This window comes from Castor canadensis, chromosome 11 (genome assembly GCF_047511655.1).
Source record: "Castor canadensis chromosome 11, mCasCan1.hap1v2, whole genome shotgun sequence".
In the NCBI taxonomy this organism is placed as follows: domain Eukaryota; kingdom Metazoa; phylum Chordata; class Mammalia; order Rodentia; family Castoridae; genus Castor; species Castor canadensis.
The window spans coordinates 103,006,973-103,016,864 of record NC_133396.1 but is presented as its reverse complement, the minus strand read 5'-3'; the positions used below and the strand labels follow the sequence as shown (position 1 = coordinate 103,016,864).

At 36.5% G+C, this 9,892-nt stretch overlaps 1 pseudogene; it reads left to right on the top strand.

Annotated features, from left to right (window-relative positions):
- The first annotated feature begins 4,773 nt into the window (after positions 1–4,773).
- Positions 4,774–6,043, top strand: LOC109678260 (T-cell surface glycoprotein CD1a-like; annotated as a pseudogene).
- The last annotated feature ends 3,849 nt before the right edge of the window (positions 6,044–9,892 follow it).

The window sequence follows — 9,892 nt, the reverse complement described above, 5'->3', positions numbered from 1 at the left end:
GTTCTCTATTTTTGTCTGAGAAGCTTTCAAATTTTTAATTTATCTTTCAAACATATTTCTACAATGTACAGAATTCTGGGTTGACACTTTTGTCTTTCAACAGCTAAGAGATGTCCTATTGTTTTTTGGATTACGTAACTTGTGATGGGAAGTTTGCTATATTTCTACATCTGTTCTTTATGTAATGCAATCTCCACCAACACTCCCAGATCAGATGCCCAAAAAAGTTTTCTATTTTTCATTTGGTAGTTTGAATACATTTCTAGATGTGTGTGTGTGTGTGTGTGTGTGTGTGTGTGTGTGTGTATGTGTGTATGTGTGTGTGTGTTTTTGTTTGTTTCCTGTTTTGTCTTAGTGGAATTGTCTAAGCCTCTTGTGCGGTTTAAAGTTTTCATTAGAAAAAACAGTGCCCATTTATAAATCTTAGTTCCAGGCAGAAACTAATTTTTCTAACCTTTTCTCTCTTTCTGAGATTCCAATTAAAATTGTAGTACAACACTTAATAATGTCCCTGAAATATAATTTTTTCTAATTGTTTTCTCTCTTCATATTTCAGTTTGGGTATTTTATATGGAAATATCTTCAAGTTTACTAATTATGATGGCTTTGTCTAATATACTGATTTGACAATTGAAAGCACTGTTTTTCTTTCTATGATTTCCATTTTGTTATTTTAAAAATAATATGTATTCAATAGCTTAATAATTATTGTGATATTTTTGTTAAAATTTCTCACCTTTAAATGTTTCTTTTTCATTGAAACCTTTAATATGTTAAACGTCAGTATTTAATTCTCTTTCTGATTATCCCAACTTCTGGGTCATGCTGGAATTTAGCTCTATGGACTTTTAGTTTCTTGACAAAGAGTTGCTTACTTCTAGTTTTTTTGGATATATATTTTGGTAATTTTTAGTCAAAATATAGAAAAAGAACATGAATAATAACAGAGACTAAACTTTACTGATGTAAATTGTGTTGTATTTTTGGCCAGCTAATGAACATGTTTCTTCTTTTCCTAAGTTTAAAGAGTGGATGTTTGAGTCAGTCTAGTCAGCAATTAAACTAGGTTTGTGTTTTGCTGTTTTCCCCCATAGTTTTCAAATCTTTCTAGTTGTACTTTTATTGTAGAGCCAGACTGGATTTCCAGGAGGTCTCCTCAACCATCAGCTTCTGGTTTTCCTTTGTGTTGTGCTTCAACAGGATTTGTATCCATGTTCTCACCCTCTTTCCAGCAGTAGAGTGCTCCTATTACTTGATGTTTACTATCCAACTAGGGAGACAGAGTAAGGATATTACCTTTTGCTGTGGTTCAGTCTCATTCTTAGGCAGATGACTTGCTTTTGAGGGTTGCACCATATTAATATTCCTGTTATGGATTGATATTCTCAGCAGTTGTAGAGCTCTAATTGATTAGAAGTAGAAGTCTTTCCTTTTCTTGTACATTTTTTTCTTCCTCTCAGCTGTAATGGGTTTTCAACTAAACCCTGATGGCAGCAGCATTTTCTTTTCTTTCCCTAGCAGGTTAAATTTTTTATTGTGTGTGTGAGGAAAATGGGGGAGGACTTCCTATCTTGCCATGTAGTAACTGCTCTCATCCTTCAGGCTGCATCATGAGGGAATTTATCTTGGTCTACATCCCAGACTTCAATTTGTCAGTGTTCCTGGTAAGGTCTATGGAAATGAGCCTAGAGATTGATGAGGGCTTCTATATACTCTTCTTAGCCTTTGATAATTTGTTAACAATTATAGATGAATTCTTAATTTTTTAAAAATAATATTTGGCATCTACCTCAAATAAGAAGGTGTTTACATCTCATTTTTCCTTGAGGAGTCTGTTTTTCCTTAGATTTTTTTGGTTAATTGGTTGCCCTGATACTTGAAGTCTGAAGGGGTCTGGATGAGCTGTGGTTTTAATTATCCTGTTTTTACAATTGTAAGTATTGGAATAGAGTTCATTCTAGTTTGATTCACCCTAATCTTAACTTTGAAAAAATGTTCTTTTCTAAACATGCTTGAAATAATTTGTTTTCTTTTAAATCAAGAAATAACAAAAAAATAGCCAAAACACATTTCTAAAGATGATACTTACAAACAATTTTAAATAGCTATAAATAATTTAAAGAACAAGGTAAGCCTGTCAGCAGAGACTACTTTAGGACAAGCTAACCACAGAAAATCCAATAGGACCAATGAGAAAGGAATCCTGGATAAATGATTTCAGGATATAACAATGACTTTACATCTCACAAGTTCTAATTATTTTCTTATTACAGGTAATAGGAAATTTATGTACGATCCTGTATATAAACATGATACTTAGCAATATATGTTTTTATCATAAATAAAAGTATGTAAGATTCTCATTTCACTATGCAAGGTACAAGTAACATTCATAATTTCATTTTAATGTTTTATGTTGTCTATATCTTCCATAATTAAAACACAGTGATTGGATGCATAGCCTGAATTAATTCATCTATTCAACAAATATTCACCAGGCACTTACTACTTGCCTTGTACTCTGCTAGATGGGAAGACAGTACTATAGCAATGTCATTAACATCTCAAGCCAATTGCTGAAGTCAAGAATCTGATGGAGCAAATATCAGTTAAGGGTTGCCACTCTAAAAAATACTGTTTCAAGCAGGGTTTCTAAAAATAGAGTTTAGTCATTATAATAAAACTCAGAACACCAAGATTTATGTCTGGTGTATGTATTTACCTCTAAATAGACTAACTGCTTCTTGAATAAAGTGGTTGTGTCAGAAACCACTGTATATTCATAACAGTGTCAAGATGCTTTTTGCCAGACAGTTACTAAGTAACTGGTAAGCAGATATATGTCAATGAAAGCCAAACAGAAAGTTTTTCTTCAGATATTTCACTGTCACTGTGGTTTCTGTGCCAGGTACTGATGCTTCTCTAAAATAATGGAGAATTGGTGGTAGTTTATACAATAAGAGCAGATTCTGAAATATTAGGTTAAGGAAGCAGTGATAAGTCAGAGATGTGGGTGTGGTGTGGTGTACTGGAATATGAAGCAGGACAAGAATGCATATTCATGGGGGAACAATTTGAAAGGGATAGAGGACAGAGTAACAAAAAATGTGCAAGGTGCTTGATTTGATCTCCCATATTAAAAAATAAATGTCTTTAGTGGTAAGGTAACATTTCAATGACACTATGATTTGTTCCGTAGCAGCTAAAATAGGCAAAAATGGACAGGATTAAAGTTAGTGACAAGGAGAGAAGCAGGAAGCATGAGAGGAGAGTGAGAAGAGGGGAAATGAGAAACTGAGTAAGAGGTGCAGGGTTTTGGGAAGGGAAAGAGTTTAATTGCTGCAGACAGAAGACATTTCTTTTGGTTGGAGAAGGAAGTTAGAGAGAGGTACTGTGGGGTAGGTTTGCTAGAACAGAAGTTGAAGATCACCTTTACTAAGATAAAGAAAGAACGCATACAAATGTCATGCTATTCCTGCTATTTCCATGGCTAGCTGCTCTCATCCTAGGTGCTGACAATGAAATAGATAAGAACTGTGGCAACTGACCAGTGCGGTGCAATAGGAAGAGTGTGTAGGATTGTGCACGTGTATGTGTGTGTATATGTGTGTGTCTCTGTGTGTGTGTGTGTGTGTGTGTGTAGGTCTGTTTCCCCTGATTACACCTAGAGAGTAAGAGAGCCAGGCTGGCTCTATTCTGAGTTTCTCTCACTGTAGGTCAGTGTGCTTTGCTGAAGGGTGTTGATACAGCAAGGGACCCCTGGTAAGCTAAGATGGCTATGGATGCCATTTTCTTTAGATTCTGAATTTGGCCTCTCTGGAACTTTTTTCTGTTTTGTCATTTTTTTTCCTTATTATCTTCTTCTCAATGTCTTTTTTCTCTATATCTGTTTTTTTTTGCCACAGGGTTTGAAGAGCCTATCTCCTTTCATATCACCCATATAGCATCATTTTACAATCATTCCTCAGCACAAAATCTGTTCTCAGAGTGATTGGGTGAGTTGAAGATTCACTGATGGAATCATAGCTCTGATAGCAATTCTTTCCTGCATCTCTGGTACAAGGGCAATTTCAGCAACAAGAAGGTGATGGAACTGCAAAAGCTTTTCTGAGCATTCTTGATTAAATTTCTTCAGGAAGCTCACTTCTATATGAGTCAATTTCTGTTTAAATGTGAGTACAGTTCTTTCAGTGGGGTGTGTGGAGGTAGGAGATAGGGTGTCTCAATGAGTTTTTCATCCCCCTAGGAAATAGCCTACTCTTTCTTCTCATTCTTACTCCAGTCTTTCCAGGATAAAACTGCAGCCACACACTCTGAGCAGGTTTAAGCCAGACTGGTTATCCAGAACTTTACTCCTCTGCTATTTATAAATGTCTCTCTCACTGAATGACGCATTGTGCTTTATTATTATTCCTTAGAGGTATGCTATGGTCATTGTTTTCTCTGCCTCCTATCAGATACTCTCAACCTCTTCATTCTGCAATTTAACCCTTAAACTGTGATTTTTCATCTCCTCCAATCAGTATCTTTGGGAGTTTCTGACTTTGCAGTCTGTGCACCCTACCTTGTTATAATCCCAGCTATCTTTGTTACCCACACTATTCATGTTATCCTCTTTGAAAAATTTGCCTTGTCACTGATATTATCTCTTACTTCATGTCTAACTCTTACTAATTCCTCTTTCTGTGAACCTCAGATCAAATTAAATTTTGTTTCTTTCCCTTCAGCTCGCAAACTTTTGCCTTCTACATCTGTTGTATTTTGTTTTGACTCATTCCATTTTGCCTTTTTTATTCCTTCTTTCCTCTAATTTATAATCCATCTTTCCCAGATCTATTTGAGGTTCAGTTGACAGCAGGCTGTGAAGTGCATTCTGGGAAGGCCTTAGTTGGTTTCCTGAAAAAAGCTTATCAAGGATCTGATTTCCTGAGCTTCCAAAACAATTCGTGCTTACTATCTCCAAAGGATGGAAATGAGGTCCAATGAGCTTACAGACCATTCAATCAGTTCTGAAGCTATGAGGAAACTATACATAGGCTCCTCAGTGACACATGTCCCTGCTTCCTCCTGGGTCTTCTTGATGCAGGGAAGACTCATCTCCAGAGACAAGGTCAGTGTTGCACCCTTTCTCTCTTTTTGTCTTATAAAATCATACCTTCCCCCTTCACATTGAGGATAAGGAGCCAAGGGGAAGAAGAAGATTTGAGTGACAGATTTCCAGAAGTAGGAAGATATTTCTATTTGAGCTGATGTGCAGATCTGAACCTTGAAGACTATATTAGTCCTTGTCTGAATATCTTTCATGTCTTTTGCAATAAGGCCCAAGGCCTGGCTGTCTAGTGGCCCTAATCTGTGGTCTGGCTGCCTATAGCTGGTGTGCCATGTTTCTGGCTTCCATCCAAAGCCCATGTGGGTGAAATGGATGCAGGGTAAGCAGGAACAGCTGGGCACTAAGAGAGGGGACTTCTTGCCCATTACTGATGGGACCTGGTATCTCTGAGCAACCCTGGATGTGGTGGCCCACAAGGCAGCTGGCCTGACCTCCTGGATGAAGCACAGCAATCTAGGAGGGCAGGATATCATTCTTTACTGGGGTGAGAAAGGACTGGGGTCCAGGATGGGAATGGGAGGAGTTCACAAGTACACCAGGAGCACTAGGTGAACAATTTGGAACTTTAAGAAAACCAGATCAAAAGGAATACAAATATGTAATCCAAGGAATGTAAGAGTTAAAAATGAGGGGCCTGTCAACACAGGAGGATGTTATGGTTTGAATGGAGAAGTCATCTCTGAAGTGGGATGAGAAAAACAGGAAAAGGGACATTGATGAGGTAGACTCTCAAATGAAACTAAAGAGGCCCAATTTAATTCAGTAAAATAGGGAGTAGATGGGTTAAAAGTCAGGACGTACTTGAAATAATAACTTTTGTGTCCACTTGAACCCACAGAACATCACAATTCCATGGTCTAGATCTTCTTGGCAGTGATAGTGGTACTGACTGCTCTGTTAGGTCTTGCTTTTTGGATTAGGAAGTATTGGTGAGTTCTTTGTATCCACCCTTCCTGTTCTTTCCTCCTGTCTTGTTATCCCATCTTTTTTGTTTCTTTCCCATTATTTTTCATTTTTCTCCTTTGCTCTTCAGATCTCATTCCACATTGTGAAGCTCTGTTATGATATCTGTTCTTATTTGGTTCACATTAGGACTTGCTGTGAGCCTCCCTCCTTGCAGTGTTTTTCTTTTGAAATGAGGACCCAGCAGCACAGATGATCAGCATATTCAGAACACAATGTGATGATCTCATCCTTCCACTCTCCTTGTAAAACTGTTGTTTAATTCTACTGAATGATCAGAAGTCAGTGAAAGTTAAATGTAATTTTGCAGTATTTATTATTCTACCTGGGTTCTGGTGGAACCCAGAATTTTAAAATTCAAATTTTAACTCTGAGTGGAATAGGATCTAGCAACATTCATCTTGTCAGACATTAAGGGATTATCATGTGCATCTCAAATATTCCTTCCTTCATGGACTTTCCCTAAGTCACTGTGATAAACAGTCTTCCTGGTCTAGCTCCCACATTTCAACTGTAGTTTGCAAACTGTACCTCTCACTCCCTATCCTCCATGGCACTATGAAGTACCCTTTCTTCTAAATTTTCAGAATCTTGAAAGAAAACTACATATCTTTTAAATATATGCATCCCATTTAATATATGTATGTGAAGTTCTTGTCTAGATGGAACATTTCCTCAATAAAGTCTGTTTTGGATTTATGCAAAATTTGTATTCTTTTAAAGTTCTCCTTTCTTGACACTGTGTGCTAAAAGTTCACTCACTTATCCAAGAGACTTCACACTTTTCTACTACTATAGTTTCCTCCCTAAGACTCCATAGAGAAACAATTTTATCTCTTACTACTCTTATTATTAAGTGTAGATGGCTATTAGAGTGAAAAGATTGCTCAAGGATTCTAAACTAAAAATGCAGGGCAGGATGAAGGTCCCAGATACTCAGTGTGTTAAGGGAAAAGTAGCGCGGTTATCACATTAGAGCTTTTAGAAATATAGAATCTGGGGCTTGATCTTATACTTATTGAATTACAATTTTCATTGTAGCAGAATTAGCTGGAAACTCACAGGTGCATAAACATTTGAGAGGCATGGATGTAGGAGGCACCTGGAATGTGGTACAAGAGTGTAACTAAAGAGAAAAGGATAAAGAAAAGGGAATAAGAGTGTTGCTTTTCAGGCTTGTAGTAGGGTCAAAATAGGTAATATAGACCTAGTTCTTTCTCATTACTTATAGCAGTGGTGTTCTTCATACTTCATGCAAACACTGATTTGTGGACACTGAGCCAAGCTCTTAGGGGAAATAAAGAGGAGGTTCCTATGAGCTTCTGTTCACATTTTTGTTAACTACTGCATACTTAACCTAGTTTTGCCTGTATTTAAAAATATTTTATTTACTTTGGTCCATTCAACCTCTTCCCTTACTCTCCCTTATCTTTTTTATCTCCCACACCCCATTTTTCAACAGCTTTCAATACATATCCTTATATTTTCTACATTTGCAGATGTTATGCTTTACAATATTACTAATGCTCTGTCATTCTCTTTTCCTTTCTTTCTTTCCCCATATTCCATAGAGTAATTCCACTGTTACATGTTTTAAAAATGAGTTTGGATATGATCATGCTCATTTTTGTATATATGTATATCTTTTGGATCTGTCTTCCACAGATGAGAGAAAGAAATATGCCCTAAAAGTATACCCACAGTGGGGATACATCGAGAAGCCCTTTTGAATATCAACTCAAATGTTAATAACAAAATATCAGGATTGTAAAATAGGTATTGTGTGTGTGGGGTACTAGTGGAAGAGGAGAGGGTGAATGAAGGAGATTAAGGTGAGGGCATATGGTTGATGGACTTCATATACCTATATGAAATAGAACAAAGAAACCTCTTACAATTGTTTTTTTTTAAATTATTCATTTATTCACATGTGAATACATTGTTTGGGTCATTTCTCTCCCCTGCTCCCCTCCCCCACCCTCTTCCCTCCTCCCCTCCTCCCTCCCTCTCTCCCTCAGTTCCAGGCAGGTCCTGTTCTGCCTTTATCACTAATTTTGTTGACGAAAAGACATAAGCATAATAAGGAAGACAAAGCGTTTTTGCTAGTTGAGTTAAGGATAGCTGTACAGAAATATTCCTAGCATTGCTTCCGTGTACACGTGTGTTACAACCCATCATGATTCATCTCTAACTGATCTTTACACTGGTTACTGATCCCCTTCTCATGTTAACCTCTGTTGCTTTAAGTTTTCTGTACTAGTTTCTCTGGAGTGGGGACATCAAACACTTTCATGTGTTGGGTTTTCTACCTATTCCTACATGTTCCATATGTGTTCTCCCCTGGTCATGTGATCCAAGTCCAACCACATTGCTACATTTGCCCTAGAATATGAGGGAAAACATATGATTTTTTGTCTTCTGAACCTGACTGACCTCGCTCAGAATGATGTTCTCCAGTTCCATCCATTTACCTGCAAATGATAAGAGTTCATTCTTCTTTATGGCTGAGTAAAATTCCATTGTGTTTTAAGTGGAGTGGGGAGAGGGTTGGAGGGACAGATGAAGGGGACGATATAAGTAATGTCAATACAATAGAAGCCTAATTGGCATTGTCATTAAAAATCAAAGAGATGTAAATATGGAATGTTATTGAAAAGGTCTAATCTTGCTTTCAATATGACATCTGAAAATGTGTTTAAAATAAAGATCATGTGTTGTAAAAAAAATCTTATTCAGTATTTGTTTAAAAGAATTCATTGCATGCTATATTTCTTTATACTAGAACACCCCTGTGAAGTATTCAACATTTATCTGATTCTGAATTATTTGATTATAAACTTCTTTCCCTTTTAGTCTCACTACTAATTCTGTCTACTGTACTGAAAAGAAAATCATGTTTATCTCCCAAATCTACAGATCTAGTTGCTTTTTATAGCTTCATCATAGCATGATAGATATTACTTTCCAAAGTAGCCTCTCCTACTAACCAGCAAAATTCATCTTCCTTTTTCCAATGTACTGCACTGTTGATTCATTTCACATGAGCTCACAGCCAACACACATTTTCTTTGGAAGCTACATCACAGTATTCTTGCATTTAAGAAGATTGATGGCATTTCCAAAGTGTGCTTTGAGGTCATTTTAGTCTGCAAAATCTCTAATGAAGAGCACAAAAATGTGGAAAACATGGCAATAAATAGACTACAAAAAGAATGCTGCAACAGAAGTAAAACAAAAGGCAGAACATCATCTTTTTGACCTTCATTGAGAAAGTGTTTGGCAATTAATTTTGTACCACTCTTCATGTATCCATGTATACTATGAATGTACCGATGGGTATTGATTTTGATTTCAAGAATAAGCTTTAGCAAGCAGACGACTTAATATATACAGAAATTGTGATAATAGGTATCAACTAATAACCCCAAATAGTGATGTGAGTCAAGATACCTATATCTAGACTTCAGTTACTTTAAATTTTGTAAATTATTAGAACAAATATTTCTTAAGCAATTACTGTGGACTTATTGTGCCACAGAAAATTTTGAGTATAAAGTAGAAGAGAGAAAAAAAGGTCATCGCTATGTGTTGAGGTTAAAAATTTTAAGTTTTATCTATCAAATCTGATTTTAACTTTACTGTTATTGTTGCTGTTTCTTTCTTAGTTTCCTCATAGAGAAACTTATTTGAATTGGACTTAGAGATAGGGATATAGCCTTAATTGTTTTCAGGAGGCTGAGAATAGAGGGCCCATTCCAAGGAGAACATCAGAAAGACCAGGGGCATGATACAGGGGAAACTTTTGGAAAACAAGTTGCA